This window comes from Taudactylus pleione, unplaced genomic scaffold (genome assembly GCF_031769625.1).
Source record: "Taudactylus pleione unplaced genomic scaffold, aTauple2 ptg000334l, whole genome shotgun sequence".
Classification (NCBI taxonomy): domain Eukaryota; kingdom Metazoa; phylum Chordata; class Amphibia; order Anura; family Myobatrachidae; genus Taudactylus; species Taudactylus pleione.
Genome location: NW_028284735.1, coordinates 1,167,097 through 1,183,727, shown reverse-complemented (window position 1 = coordinate 1,183,727; position 16,631 = coordinate 1,167,097). Strand labels below are relative to the sequence as shown.

General features: G+C 49.3%; 1 protein-coding gene across 1 annotated transcript in view; it reads right to left on the bottom strand.

Annotated features, from left to right (window-relative positions):
* MFRP (membrane frizzled-related protein) overlaps positions 1-16,631 on the bottom strand; it is a 681,594-nt gene that overhangs the window by 378,196 nt on the left and 286,767 nt on the right. The gene's annotated exons all lie outside the window — the stretch shown is intronic.

Genomic DNA, 16,631 nt, shown 5'->3' with positions numbered 1-16,631 from the left:
CCAGAGGCGTCTGGGGCTGGTGCGGCTGTGTCTTCTCCTGCTGTGTCGACCGTGCCCAGGGTTTCGGCCCAGGGGGCGGCTTCATCGTCTGTTTCAGATACTGCTGAGGGCGAAGCTATGGAACAGGATTTCAGCGTCGAGGAGGCTTCATCATCGGTCGTGTCCGGGAGGGAGCAGTCCGGATCGTCAGGTGAGATCTCAGAAGATGATGATGTTGCTGACTCTGCCTCCTCTTCTTCCTCTGTCTCTGACTTGTCGTCGACCTCTTCTTCTCTGGCTTCTTCTGTCAGCAGCGCGAAAAAGGCGCGGAAGAGGGCTGCTAAATATGCGCGCAAGGAGGCGGATAGGCGGGATAAGCGGGCTAAGCAGCAGCGTCAGAGTAGTAGCGCGCGGAAGTCCAAGAAGCGTCAGCATCAACCAGGTGTGGTGCATTGCGACAATACAGCAGTATTGCGGGGTCTGCGCGATTGTTGCAAGAAAAAAATCAGGAAGGGCGATTATGTGGACATGTTCATTTTAACTGAGCAAGCCAAAAAAGATTTCAAGGCAGCTAAGCTTAAAGGCGGGGTGGGGTTGGAAGCTTTTCGTTCCTATGATAACTGGCTTGCTGGGTTTTGCGTATTCGCAGCATGCTACTTGAAAGATCGCCCAGGGGAGCACCTGAACGTAATAAGGTATATCCACCTGATTCATGGGATGCAGCGTAAATCCAGGGGCAGCGCCTGGAGAACATATGATGAGGAATTTAGGCGCAAGCAGGACGGATCCAAGCGCTTAGATTTTGGGTGCAAGGACGTGGAAGTGTGGCTTGACGTCACGCAACCACCAAAAGGTGGAGTGGAGGATTCTCGGGTAGGCGGGGATACTCATAAGGGGGGGTCTGGGGCGTGGCGCCCGAGTTCTGATCCCTCCCCGGGGCGTCGACAGACGGGCCCCGGTCGGCTTTCTGCGCAGACACCTTTTAAAGGTAAATGTTTTGCCTTTAATAATGCCTCCTGTTCCCAGGGCCAACGGTGCCGTTTTCGACACCTTTGCTTGCGTTGCAACGGATCGCACCCCGCCTCTAATTGTTTCAGGTTGTCAGCCCAACAGGGATCCAAGTCGGGAGGAGGAGCTATTCCCAAAGCGGGAGGTAGCGCAGGCGCTAAATAGGGCACCAACCCCTATCCGTTTGGATGCTATGTCCAGGTGGCTAGGGTGGTACCCTAATAGGCAGGACGCTAAGTTTTTGTTTTTCGGGTTCAAGTTGGGTTTTCGTTTACCAGTTATAGGGGAAGTTCGAGTCGGTTCCCCGAGAAATTTACAATCAGCTCGACTTTTTCCTGACGTTCTTCAGTTAAAAGTCGAGAAAGAGGTTCAGTTAGGACGTATGGTGGGTCCATTTGCGCATCCTCCAATGGGGAATCTGATTCTTTCCCCAGTGGGGGTGGTGCCTAAGAAAACTCCAGGAAAATTTCGGCTGATCCAGCATCTGTCTTATCCATTGGGGTCCTCCGTTAATGACGCTATACCTCCTGAATTCTGTTCAGTGAGGTATCAGTCTTTTGATGATGCTCTCAGTATCGTTAGGGCATATGGACGCGGGGCCCTCATGGCTAAGATGGATGTGGAGTCAGCTTTTCGTTTGCTTCCTTTGCACCCCGAATCGTTTAGGTTCATGGGTTTTCGCATTGGGGGGGAATACTTCATAGACAAGTGCTTGCCTATGGGGTGTTCGATTTCCTGCGCATACTTTGAAAAATTTAGCACTTTCCTTCATTGGTGCGTAGAGTTTTCTTGTGGGGGTCATGGGATAGCGCACTATCTCGATGACTTCCTCTGCGTGGGGCCCGCTGGGTCAGAGCGTTGTAACGAGTTACTTGGTTCCATGAGAGCGCTGTTTTTTCATTTTGGAGTACCTGTGGCAGACGAAAAGACAGAGGGACCCCTCTCGTGTTTGTCATTTTTAGGTATCGAGATTGATACCTTGGCTGGATCCTGTCGGCTGCCGCGCGATAAAATTGACAAATTGCGAGATTCCATTTCAGAGTGTTTGGTTGCGCGCAAAATTTCGCTCAGGCAGGCCCAATCACTGTTGGGTTGTATGAACTTTGCCTGTAGAGTTATACCGATGGGGAGGGTATTTTGCAGAAAGCTAGAGAGGGCCACAGCGGGGGTTTCCAAACCTCACCATTTGATCCGTTTATCGTCAGAAATAAAGAGAGACCTGGAAGTTTGGGTTTCCTTTTTGGCAGATTTTAATGGGATCAGGATATGGTTATCCCCTCTGGTGGGCAATGTCGATTTGCAGCTTTTCACCGATGCAGCAGGATCTTCGGGGTTCGGTTGCTACCTGAGGGGATCCTGGTGCGTCGCAACTTGGCCAGAGGAGTGGATTCGTGCAGGTTTGACAAGAGATATGCTGCTCTTAGAACTGTTCCCAATAATGGTCGCCTTGGAGGTCTGGGGCGAGCGCATCTGCAATCGCAGCATTCTGTTCAGATGTGACAATCTGGGCGTGGTGCATGCGGTAAACGGGCAGCGAGCAAAGTCGTTGCTGGTTTTGCGTGTGCTAGCGCAGCTGGTGCTTGCCTGTTTGCGCCATAATGTGCTGTTTCGAGCTCAACACGTACCCGGAGTTGACAACGGGATTGCCGATGCGCTGTCCAGATGTCAATGGGGTCGGTTCCGTACATTGGCTCCTGATGCAGAGACTGATGGTGTGCTGTGCCCCTCTTATGTTTGGCAGGTTATCAAGCCGGACTGGAGGGGTTAGCGGAGCTGTCCATTGCACCAAGTACCCTCAAGGCTTACCGTCGGTCTTGGGAAGAATGGGAAGTTTTTTCCCGTAGCCAAGGCCTTGGAGGTAAGGGTCAGCATCAATTGATGCTTGCTTTTATTTGGCAGCTGTATGTATCTGGCAAATCGAGAGCGGTAGTTTCACGGTACCTGGCAGGTATTTCGTTTTTCTCCAAATTGAAGGGAATCCCTGACCTTACAAGGAGTTTTGTCATCACAAAGGCCTTGAAAGGTTGGGCGCGCGCTGAGCCGGTTAACCCCGATAAAAGACGGCCTATAGACATTTATCTGTTACCGTCCATTCTAGGAGCGGTTGCGGACGTGGCGGCCTCCGGTTTCGAAACGCTTTTGTTTAAGTTAGCTTTTTCCATGGCTTTTCATGGTGCTTTCCGGGTGTCGGAATTGGTTGCTCCCTCCAAGTGGAGGGATTCAACTATGCTGCGTTCGGATGTGAAGGTGGGTGAGAGGTCCTTGCTGTGCAGATTGCGTCGTTCTAAGACCGATCAGTTAGGCAGGGGTCGCTGGATAACATTGGTCCCCTCGGCGGATTGTCGAATTTGTCCGATCGGCTTGGCCACTCGTTATGCATCTGTCAGACCCTCAGCGGAGGGCTCATGGCTGATGCATGGCGATGGGCTTCCGCTGACAAAATTTCAGTTTAGTTGGATGCTGCGGCGATGTCTTTGCAGCGTGGGCTTCTCACCAGGGGAGTTCGGCACGCATTCGTTTCGAATTGGTGCTGCCACTTCCGCCGCTGCTGCGGGATTTCCAGAGTCACAGATTCAAGCTCTGGGCCGATGGAAATCAGCCAGTTATAAGCGTTACATTCGACCGAACCATTGAGGTTAATGTTGTGCATGCACGTTACATATGGTTTGTTATGTTTTACGAAATGTCATTGGTCCTGGTCTTGTTTGTTTTCCCCTGTCTTTCCTACTCGGGGACTAGCTACTCGCCATTGATTTCAGTGGGAGTCTGGAGAGTTTTGACGATTTTTTTTACCTGATCTGACGGATTTAATTCGGCTATTTGGTTTATAATTACAATTATATGTCCCTCAGCAGGTTTTACGTTTTCTCTCTGGTCGAGTTCACTTGTGTTATCCGATATCTCTCCCAAACCCCCCCCCCCCCCCCGCTCTCCCCCCCCCCTTCTTTTTTATTTTAACTTATCCTCTTGTGTCTTCATGTTGCTTCAAATTGGCACAGAAGCTTGTTGATCTTTAAAGATTCAAATCAAAATTTTTTCTTTTTGGCAGATCCTCAGTAATATGTTCCCCGTTAGATATACATGATTAAATATGCTAAAATTTTACAATAACTTTAATGTTTTCTTTGTTTTTCCCTCATTATAGGAATGGCTTTTGATGATTGTACTGTATGGATAATTGGCCATTCATTTGTTTTTTGGGCGGCTAGGTTCATGCAGGCGCAGGACGCGCCGTTGTTTCCGGGGGCTAGTGGAGTTAGATGGATAGGGGTCAGAGGTATGTTGTGGGAGAGCCTTAAGCCTAAACTCTTGCAGCAGGTTCAGCGGTATGGCTTACCGAGAGTCGTGGTTATTCATCTAGGCGGGAATGATTTGGGCAAGAGGACATCTCTGGATTTAAGGCATGCGGTGGTGGAGGATTTGGGTCAGATTATAATGGCATGGCCAGCTTGCACAATAGTTTGGTCTTTCATGGTCCCTAGATTGTGTTGGAGTGGTGTGGTTGACGGCAGAGCCATTGATGAAGCCCGGAAGAAAGTGAACTTTACGGTTTCAAAATTTGTGTTGGAAAATGGTGGGGCAGTGGTCAGACATCCTAGGATAAAATTTCGGTATACTTACCTTTTTCGGTCTGACGGGGTTCATTTAGCGGAGGAAGGTATGTTTATTTTTCTTGAGGATCTGTTTGAGGTTGTGGTTTCTGTGCGTTAGTTCTATGGTGGCGGTGCAAGGTTTCTTTTGGCAGAACCTTGCTTTTGGCGGGAAAGAACGGCAGGTTACCTATTAGCACTGTGAATATTTGTTTACTCATTGTTTTGCTCACCTTCGTTGACTCATAAAGTCTGCTGGACCACCCTGCCGGGGGCAGCATCATCACCTTACCGGGTGGGTAGTCAAGATAGAAGGCTTGAGCGTATTGTGTTGTGGTTGGAGTGTTTATAGTGTTAGGCTTGGGCGGTTGTTAGCCGTTCTTTCTTTGCCACCATATTTAAATTAATTTAATTAATATAGTAACTAATTCATTATATGTTTTTAAATAAATAGCTAACAAATTCTGCCAAATACAAGTCTCCGTGTCTTTATTTCAATTAAGTATGTTATTGTCACTGATTCACACGCAGGTCAATCCTCAGACGATGGGAAGTTTAGATAAACGAAATGACTGTATAGGAGTGGAGAGGGTTAAACTTCCTAGGCTGGGGGCAGACCAGTGTGAGGAATCATGTGATAATTAGGGCCAATGGGTTTTTAGGGTTGTAGGTTATAGCAGGGATATTAGAGATTGTTGGAGGCGGAGTCAGCCTCTTTTGTTCCTGTCTTCCCACCCTCCCTCCCTAAAGTTTATTTTTATGGGCTCTTTTTGATTTGGGTTTGGTGATTGTTTCGTTGGCTATTTTAGGCGGGAAAGAACGGCAGGTTACCTATTAGCACTGTGAATATTTGTTTACTCATTGTTTTGCTCACCTTCGTTGACTCATAAAGTCTGCTGGACCACCCTGCCGGGGGCAGCATCATCACCTTACCGGGTGGGTAGTCAAGATAGAAGGCTTGAGCGTATTGTGTTGTGGTTGGAGTGTTTATAGTGTTAGGCTTGGGCGGTTGTTAGCCGTTCTTTCTTTGCCACCATATTTAAATTAATTTAATTAATATAGTAACTAATTCATTATATGTTTTTAAATAAATAGCTAACAAATTCTGCCAAATACAAGTCTCCGTGTCTTTATTTCAATTAAGTATGTTATTGTCACTGATTCACACGCAGGTCAATCCTCAGACGATGGGAAGTTTAATGCAACCACACATCTCCCAGCTGTCACCCTGACATGTGGGCTCCATGATGCAGCTAATAATGCTCCCACACATCTCCCAGCTGTAACCCTGACATGTGGGCTTCATGATGCAGCTAATAATGCACTAAAACATCTCCCAGCTGTCACATGGGCACCATGATGCAGATAATAATGCACCCACACATCTCCCAGCTGTCAAGAGGGCAACATGATGCAGCTAATAATGCACCCACACATCTCCCTGCTGTCACCCTGACATGTGGGCACCATGATGCAGATAATAATGCACCCACACATCTCCCAGCTGTCACCACGGCATGTGGGAAACCATGATGCAGATATTAATGCACCCACACATCTCCCTGCTGTAATCCTGACATGTGGGCTTCTTGATGCAGGTAATAGTGCACCCACACATCTCCCAGCTGTCACGTGGGCACAATGATACAGATAATAATGCACCAACACATCTCCCAGCTGTCACATGGGCACCATGATGCAGATAATAATGCACCAACACATCTCCCTGCTGTCATCCTGACATGTGGGCACCATGATGCAGATAATAATGCACCCACACATCTCCCAGCTGTCACCCTGACATGTGGGCACCATGATGCAGATAATAATGCACCCACACATCTCCCAGCTGTCACGTGGGCTCCATGATGCAGATAATAATGCACCCACACATCTCCCTGCTGTCACCCTGACATGTGGGCACCATAGTGCAGATAATAATGCACCCACACATCTCCCAGCTGTCAACCTGCCATGTGGGCACCATGCTGCAGGTAATGGTAATAATAATAATGTCCCCACACATAACCCTGTAATTTACTGCTGTCACCCTGACATGTGGGCTTTATGATGCAGATAATAATGCACCCACACTTCTCCCTGCTGTCGCCCTGACATGTGGGCACCGTGATGCAGATAATAATGCACCCACACTTCTCCCAGCTGTCACCCGGACATGTGGGTACCATGATGAAGATAATAATACACACACACATCTTCCTGCGGTAACCCTGATATGTGTGCTTCTTGATGCAGCTAATAATGCACCCACACAACTCCCAGCTATCACGTGGGCACCATGATGTGGAAAATAATGCACCCACACATCTCCCAGCTTTCATGTGGGCACCATGATGAAGATAATAATGCACCCACACATCTCCCTGCTGTCGCCCTGACATGTGGGCACCATGATGCAGATAATAATGCACCCACACATCTCCCTGCTGTCACCCTAACATGTGGGCATCATGATGCAGATAATAATGCACCCACACATCTCCCAGCTGTCACCCTGACATGTGGGCACCATGATGCAGATAATAATATACCCACACATCTCCCAGCTGTCACCCTGACATGTGGGCCCCATGATGCAGATAGTAATGCACCCACACATCTCCATACTGTAACCCTGACATGTGGGCTTTATGATGCAGCTAATAATGCACCCACACATCTCCCAGCTGTCACGTGGGCACAATGATGCAGATAATAATGATGCACCCACACATCTCCCTGTTGTCACCCTGACATGTGGGCACCATGATGCAGATAATAATGCACCCACACATCTCCCTGCTGTAACCCTGACATGTGGGCTTCATGATGCAGCTAATAATGCACCCACACATCTCCCAGCTGTCACCCTGACATGTGGGCTTCATGTTGCAGATAATAATGCACCCACACATCTCCCTGCTGTCACCCTGACATGTGGGCACCATGATGCAGATAATAATGCACCCACACATCTCCCTGCTGTCACCCTGACATGTGGGAACCATGATACAGATAATAATGCACCCACACATCTCCCAGCTGTCACGTGGGCACCATGATGCAGATAATAATGCACCCACACTTCTCCCAGCTGTCACGTGGGCACCATGATGCAGATAATAATGCACCCACACATCTCCCTGTTGTCACTCTGACACGTGGGCACCATGATGCAGATAATAATGCACCCACACATCTCCCAGCTGTCACCCTGACATGTGGGCACCATGATGCAGATAATAATGAACCCACACTTCTCCCAGCTGTCACGTGGGCACCATGATGCAGATAATAATGCACCCACACATCTTTCTGCTGTCACCCTGACATGTGGGCACCATGATGCAGATAAAAATGCACCCACATATCTACCAGCTGTCACCCTGACATGTGAGCACCATGCTGCAGGTAATGATAATAACAAAAATGTCCCCACACATATCCCTGTCATTTACTGCTGTCACCCTGATATGAGGGCACCATGATGCAGATAATAATGCACCCACACATCTCCATACTGTCAACCTGACATGTGGGCACCATGATGCAGATAATAATGCACCCACACATCTCCCTGCTGTCACCCTGACATGTGGGCACAATGATGCAGATAATAATGCACCCACACATCTCCCTGCTGTCACGCTAACATGTGGGCACCATGATGCAGCTAATAATGCACTCACACATCTCCCAGCTGTCACGTGGGCACCATGATGCAGCTAATAATGCACCCACACATCTCCCTGCTGCCACCCTGACATGTGGGCACCATGATGCAGATAATAATGCACCCACACATCTCCCTGCGGTAACCCAGATATGTGGGCTTCTTGATGCAGCTAATAATGCACCCACACAACTCCCAGCTATCACGTGGTCACCATGGTGCAGAAAAAAATGCACCCACACATCTCCCAGCTTTCACGTGGGCACCATGATGCAGATAATAATACACCCACACATCTCCCTGCTGTCACCCTGACATGTGGGCACCATGATGCAGATAATAATGCACCCACACATCTCCCAGCTCTCTCCCTGACATGTGGGTACCATAATGCAGATAATAATGCACCCACACATCTCCCTGCTGTCGCCCTGACATGTGGGCACCATGATGCAGATAATAATGCACCCACACATCTCCCTGCTGTCACCCTGACATGTGGGCTCCATGATGTAGATAATAATGCACCCACACATCTCCCAGCTGTCACCCTGACATGTGGGCACCATGATGCAGATAATAATGCACCCACACATCTCCCAGCTGTCACCCTGACATGTGGGCCCCATGATGCAGATAGTAATGCACCCACACATCTCCCTACTGTAAACCTGACATGTGGGCTTCATGATGCAGCTAATAATGCACCCACACATCTCCCAGCTGTCACGTGGGCACAATGATGCAGATAATAATGCACCCACACATCTCCCTGCTGTCACCCTGACATGTGGGCACCATGATGCAGTTAATAATGCACCCACACATCTCCCAGCTGTCACCCTGACATGTGGGCTTCATGATGCAGCTAATAATGCACCCACACATCTCCCAGCTGTCACCCTGACATGTGGGCTTCATGTTGCAGATAATACTGCACCCACACATCTCCCTGCTGTCACCCTGACATGTGGGCACCATTATGCTGATAATAATGCACCCACACATCTCCCTGATGTCACCCTGACATGTGGGCACAATGATGCAGATAATAATGCACCCACACTTCTCCCTGCTGTCACGCTAACATGTGGGCACCATGATGCAGCTAATAATGTACCCACACATCTCCCAGCTGTCACGTGGGCACCATGATGCAGATAATAATGCACCCACACATCTCCAAGCTGTCACGTGGGCACCATGATGCAGATAATAATGCACCCACACATCTCCCTGCTGTCACCCTGACATGTGGGCACCATGATGCAGATAATAATGCACCCAGACATCTCCCAGCTGTCACCCTGACATGTGGGCACCATGATGCAGATAATAATGCACCCACACATCTCCCTGCTGTAACCCTGACATGTGGGCTTGATGATGCAGCTAATAATGCACCCACACATCTCCCAGCTGTCACCCTGACATGTGGGCTTCATGATGCAGATAATAATGCACCCACACATCTCCCTGCTGTCACCCTGACATGTGGGCACCATGATGCAGATAATAATGCACCCATACATCTCCCAGCTGTAATCCTGACATGTGGGCACCATGATGCAGATAATAATGCACCCACACATCTCCCTTACATGTGAGCACCATGCTGCTGGTAATGGAAATAACAATAATGTCCCCACACATATCCCTGTCATTTACTGCTGTCACCCTGACATGTGGGCTTCATGATGCAGATAATAATGAACCCACACATCTCCCTGCTGTCGTCCTGACATTTGGGCTTCTTGATGCAGATAGTAATGCACCCACACATCTACCAGCTGTCACCCTGACATGTGGGCTTCATGTAGCAGATAATAATGCACCCATACATCTCCCTGCTGTCACCCTGACATGTGGGCACCATGATGCAGATAATAATGCACCCACACATCTCCCTGCTGTCACCCTGACATGTGGGCACCATGATGCAGACAATAATGCACCCACACTTCTCCCTGCTGTCACGCTAACATGTGGGCACCATGATGAAGCTAATAATGCACCCACACATCTCCCTTACATGTGAGCACCATGCTGCTAGTAATGGAAATAACAATAATGTCCCCACACATATCCCTGTCATTTACTGCTGTCACCCTGACATGTGGGCTTCATGATGCAGATAATAATGAACCCACACATCTCCCTGCTGTCGTCCTGACATTTGGGCTTCATGATGCAGATAGTAATGCACCCACACATCTACCAGCTGTCACCCTGACATGTGGGCATAATGATGCAGATAATAATGCACCCACACATCTCCCAGCTGTCACCCTAACATGTGGGAACCGTGATGCAGATAATAATGCACCCACACATCTCCCTGCTGTCACCCTGACAAGTGAGCACCATGATGCAGATCATAATGCACCCACACATCTCCCTGCTGTCACCCTGACATGTGGGCACCAAGATGCAGATAATTATGCACCCACACATCTCCCAGCTGTCACCATTACATGTGGGTACCATTTTGCAGATAATAGTGCACCACACATCTCCCAGCTGTCACGTGGGCACCATGATGCAGCTAATAATGCACCCACACATCTCCCAGCTGTCACGTGGGCACCATGATGCAGATAATAATGCACCCACACATCTCCCTGCTGTCACCCTGACATGTGGGCACCATTATGCAGATAATAATGCACCCACACATCTCCCAGCTGTCACCCTGACATGTGGGCTCCATGATGTAGATAATAATGCACCCACACATCTCCCAGCTGTCACGTGGGCACCATGATGCAGATAATAATGCACCCACACATCTCCCTGCTGTCACCCTGACATGTGGGCACCATGATGCAGATAATAATGCACCCACTCATCTCCCAGGTGTCAACCTGCCATGTGGGTACCATGATGCAGGTAATAATGCACCCACACATTTCCCAGCTGTAACCCTGACATGTGAGAACCATGCTGCAGGTAATGGTAATAACAATAATGTCCCCACACATATCCCTTTCATTTACTGCTGTCACCATGACATGTGGGCACAATGATGCAGATAATAATGCACCCACACATCTCCCTGCTGTCACCCAGACATGTGGGCACCATGATGCAGATAATAATGCACCCACACATCTCCCTGCTGTCACCCTGACATGTGGGCTTCATGATGCAGCTAATAATGCACCCAGACATCTCCCTGCTGCCACCCTGACATGTGGGCACCATTAAGCAGATAATAATGCACCCACACATCTCCCTGCTGTCTCCCTTACATGTGAGCACCATGCTGCTGATAATGGAAATAACAATAATGTCCCCACACATATCCCTGTCATTTACTGCTGTCACCCTGACATGTGGGCTTCATGATGCAGATAATAATGAACCCACACATCTCCCTGCTGTCGTCCTGACATTTGGGCTTCATGATGCAGATAGTAATGCACCCACACATCTACCAGCTGTCACCCTGACATGTGGGCATAATGATGCAGATAATAATGCACCCACGCATCTCCCAGCTGTCACCCTAACATATAGGAACCGTGATGCAGATAATAATGCACCCACACATCTCCCTGCTGTCACCCTGACAAGTGAGCACCATGATGCAGATAATAATGCACCCACACATCTCCCTGCTGTCACCCTGACATGTGGGCACCAAGATGCAGATAATTATGCACCCCCACATCTCCGAGCTGTCACCATTACATGTGGGTACCATGTTGCAGATAATAGTGCACCCACACATCTCCCAGCTGTCACGTGGGCACCATGATGCAGCTAATAATGCACCCACACATCTCCCAGCTGTCACGTGGGCACCATGATGCAGATAATAATGCACCCACACATCTCCCTGCTGTCACCCTGACATGTGGGCACCATGATGCAGATAATAATGCACCCACACATCTCCCAGCTGTCACCCTGACATGTGGGCACCATGATGCAGATAATAATGCACCCACACATCTCCCAGCTGGCACTCTGACATGTGGGCTCCATGATGCAGATAATAATGCACCCACACATCTCCCTGCTGTCGCCCTGACATGTGGGCACCGTGATGCAGATAATATTGCACCCACACATCTTTCTGCTGCCAACCTGACATGTGGGCACCATGATGCAGATAATAATGCACCCACACATCTCCCAGCTGTCACCCTGACATGTGGGCTCCATGATGCAGCTAATAATGCACCCACACATCTTGCAACTGTAACCCTGACATGTGGGCTTCATGATGCAGCTAATAATGCACTCAAACATCTCCCAGCTGTCACATGGGCGCCATGATGCAGATAATAATGCAGCCACACATCTCCCTGCTGTCACCCTGACATGTGGGCACCATGATGCAGATAATAATGCACCCACACATCTCCCTGCTGTCACGCTGACATGTGGGCACCATGATGCAGCTAATAATGCACCCACAGATCCCCCAGCTGTCAAATGGGCACCATGATGCAGATAATAATGCACCCACACATCTCCAAACTGTCACGTGGGCACCATGATGCAGATAATAATGCACCCACACATCTCCCAGCTGTCAAGTGGGCACCATGATGCAGATAATAATGCACCCACACATCTCCCTGCTGTCACCCTGACATGTGGGAACCGTGATGCAGATAATAATGCACCCACACATCTCCCTGCTGTCACCCAGACATGTGGGCACCAAAATGCAGATAACTATGCACCCACACATCTCCCAGCTGTCACCATTACACGTGGGCATGATGATGCAGATAATAATGCACCCACACATCTCCCTGCTGTCACCCTGACATGTGGGCACCATGATGCAGATAATAATGCACCCACACATCTCCCAGCTGTCACCCTGACATGTGGGCACCATGATGCAGATAATAGTGCACCCACACATCTCCCAGCTGACACTCTGACATGTGGGCACCATGATGCAGATAATAATGCACCCACACATCTCCCTGCTGCAAACCTGACATGTGGGCACCATGATGCAGATAATAATGCACCCACACATCTCCCAGCTGTCACCCTGACATGTGGACACCATGATGCAGATAATAATGCACCCACACATCTCCCTGCTGTCGCCCAGACATGTGGGCACCGTGATGCAGATAATAATGCACCCACACATCTCCCTGCTGCCAACCTGACATGTGGGCACCATGATGCAGATAATAATGCATCCACACATCTCCCAGCTGTCACCCTGACATGTGGGCTCCATGATGCAGCTAATAATGCTCCCACACATCTCGCAGCTGTAACCCTGACATGTGGGCTTCATGATGCAGCTAATAATGCACTCAAACATCTCCCAGCTGTCACATGGGCACCATGATGCAGTTAATAATGCACCCACACATCTCCCAGCTGTCAAGAGGGCACCATGATGCAGCTAATAATGCACCCACACATCTCCCTTCTGTCACCCTGACATGTGGGCACCATGATGCAGATAATAATGCACCCACACATCTCCCAGCTGTCACCGCGACAAGTGGGAAACCATGATGCAGATAATAATGCACCCACACATCTCCCTGCTGTAATCCTGACATGTGGGCTTCATGATGCAGGTAATAGTGCACCCACACATCTCCCAGCTGTCACGTGGGCACAATGATACAGATAATAATGCACCAACACATCTCCCAGCTGTCACATGGGCACCATGATGCATATAATAATGCACCAACACATCTCCCTGCTGTCATCCTGACATGTGGGCACCATGATGCAGATAATAATGCACCCACACATCTCCCAGCTGTCACCCTGACATGTGGGCACCATGATGCAGATAATAATGCACCCACACATCTCCCAGCTGTCACGTGGGCTCCATGACGCAGATAATAATGCACCCACACATCTCCCTGCTGTCACCCTGAGATGTGGGCACCATAAGGCAGATAATAATGCACCCACACATCTCCCAGCTGTCAACCTGCCATGTGGGCACCACAATGCAGTTAATATTGCACCAACACATCTCCCAGCTGTCACCCTGACATGTTAGCACCATGCTGCAGTTAATGGCAATAATAATAATGTCCCCACACATAGCTCTGTAATTTACTGCTGTCACCCTGACATGTGGGCTTCATGATGCAGATAATAATGCACCCACACATCTCCCTGCTGTCGCCCTGACATGTGGGCACCGTGATGCAGATAATAATGCACCCACACATCTCCCAGCTGTCACCCGGACATGTGGGCACCATCATGAAGATAATAATACACACACACATCTCCCTGCGGTAACCCTGATATGTGGGCTTCTTGATGCAGCTAATAATCCACCCACACAACTCCCAGCTATCACGTGGGCACCATGATGCAGAAAAAAATGTACCCACACATCTCCCAGCTTTCACGTGGGCACCATGATGCAGATAATAATGCACCCACACATCTCCCTGCTGTCACCCTGACATGTGGGCACCATGATGCAGATAATAATGCACCCACACATCTCCCTGCTGTCTCCCTGACATGTGGGCACCATGATGCAGATAATAATGCACCCACACATCTCCCAGCTGTCACCCTGACATGTGGGCACCATGATGCAGATAGTAATGCACCCACACATCTCCCTACTATAAACCTGACATGTGGGCTTCATGATGCAGCTAATAATGCACCCACACATCTCCCAGCTGTAACGTGGGCACAATGATGCAGATAATAATGCACCCACACATCTCCCTGCTGTCACCCTGACATGTGGGCACCATGATGCAGATAATAATGCACCCACACATCTCCCTGCTGTAACCCTGACATGTGGGCTTCATGATGCAGCTAATAATGCACCCACACATCTCCCAGCTGTCACGTGGGCACCATGATGCAGATAATAATGCACCCACACATCTCCAAGCTGTCACGTGGGCACCATGATGCAGATAATAATGCACCCACACATCTCCCTGCTGTCACCCTGACATGTGGGCACCATGATGCAGATAATAATGCACCCACACATCTCCCAGCTGTCTCCCTGACATGTGGGCTCCATGATGCAGATAATAATACACCCACACATCTCTCAGCTGTCACCCTGACATGTGGGCACCATGATGCAGATAATAATGCACCCACACATCTCCCTGCTGTCACCCTAACATGTGGGAACCGTGATGCAGATAATAATGCACCCACACATCTCCTTGCTGTCACCCTGACAAGTGAGCACCATGATGCAGATCATAATGCACCCACACATCTCCCAGCTGTCACCATTACATGTGGGTACCATGTTGCAGATAATAGTGCACCCACACATCTCCCAGCTGTCACGTGGGCTCCATGATGCAGCTAATAATGCACCCACACATCGCCCAGCTGTCAAGTGGGCACCATGATGCAGATAATAATGCACCCACACATCTCCCTGCTGTCACCCTGACATGTGGGCACCATGATGCAGATAATAATGCACGCACACATCTCCCAGCTTTCACGTGGGCACCATGATGCAGATAATAATGCACCCACACATCTCCCTGCTGTCACCCTGACATGTGGGCACCATGATGCAGATAATAATGCACCCACACATCTCCCAGCTGTCGCCATGACAGGTAGGCACCATGATGCAGATAATAATGCACCCACACATCTCCCTGCTGTCACCCTGACATGTGGGCACCATGATGCAGATAATAATGCACCCACACTTCTCCCTGCTGTCACGCTAACATGTGGGCACCATGATGCAGCTAATAATGTACCCACACATCTCCCAGCTGTCACGTGGGGACCATGATGCAGATAATAATGCACCCACACATCTCCAAGCTGTCACGTGGGCACCATGATGCAGATAATATTGCATCCACACATCTCCCTGCTGTCACCCTGACATGTGGGCACCATGATGCAGATAATAATGCACCCACACATCTCCCAGCTGTCTCCCTGACATGTGGGCTCCATGATGCAGATAATAATACACCCACACATCTCTCAGCTGTCACCCTGACATGTGGGCACCATGATGCAGATAATAATGCACCCACACATCTCCCTGCTGTAACCCTGACATGCTGGCATCATGATGCAGCTAATAATGCACCCACACATCTCCCAGCTGTCACCCTGACATGTGGGCTTCATGATGCAGATAATAATGCACCCACACATCTCCCTGCTGTCACCCTGACATGTGGGCACCATGATGCAGTTAATAATGCACCCACACATCTCCCAGCTGTTACCCTGACATGTGGGCACCATGATGCAGATAATAATACACCCACACATCTCCCAGCTGTCACGTGGGCACCATGATGCAGATAATAATGCACCCACACATCTCCCTGCTGTCACCCTGACATGTGGGCACCATGATGCAGACAATAATGCACCCACACATC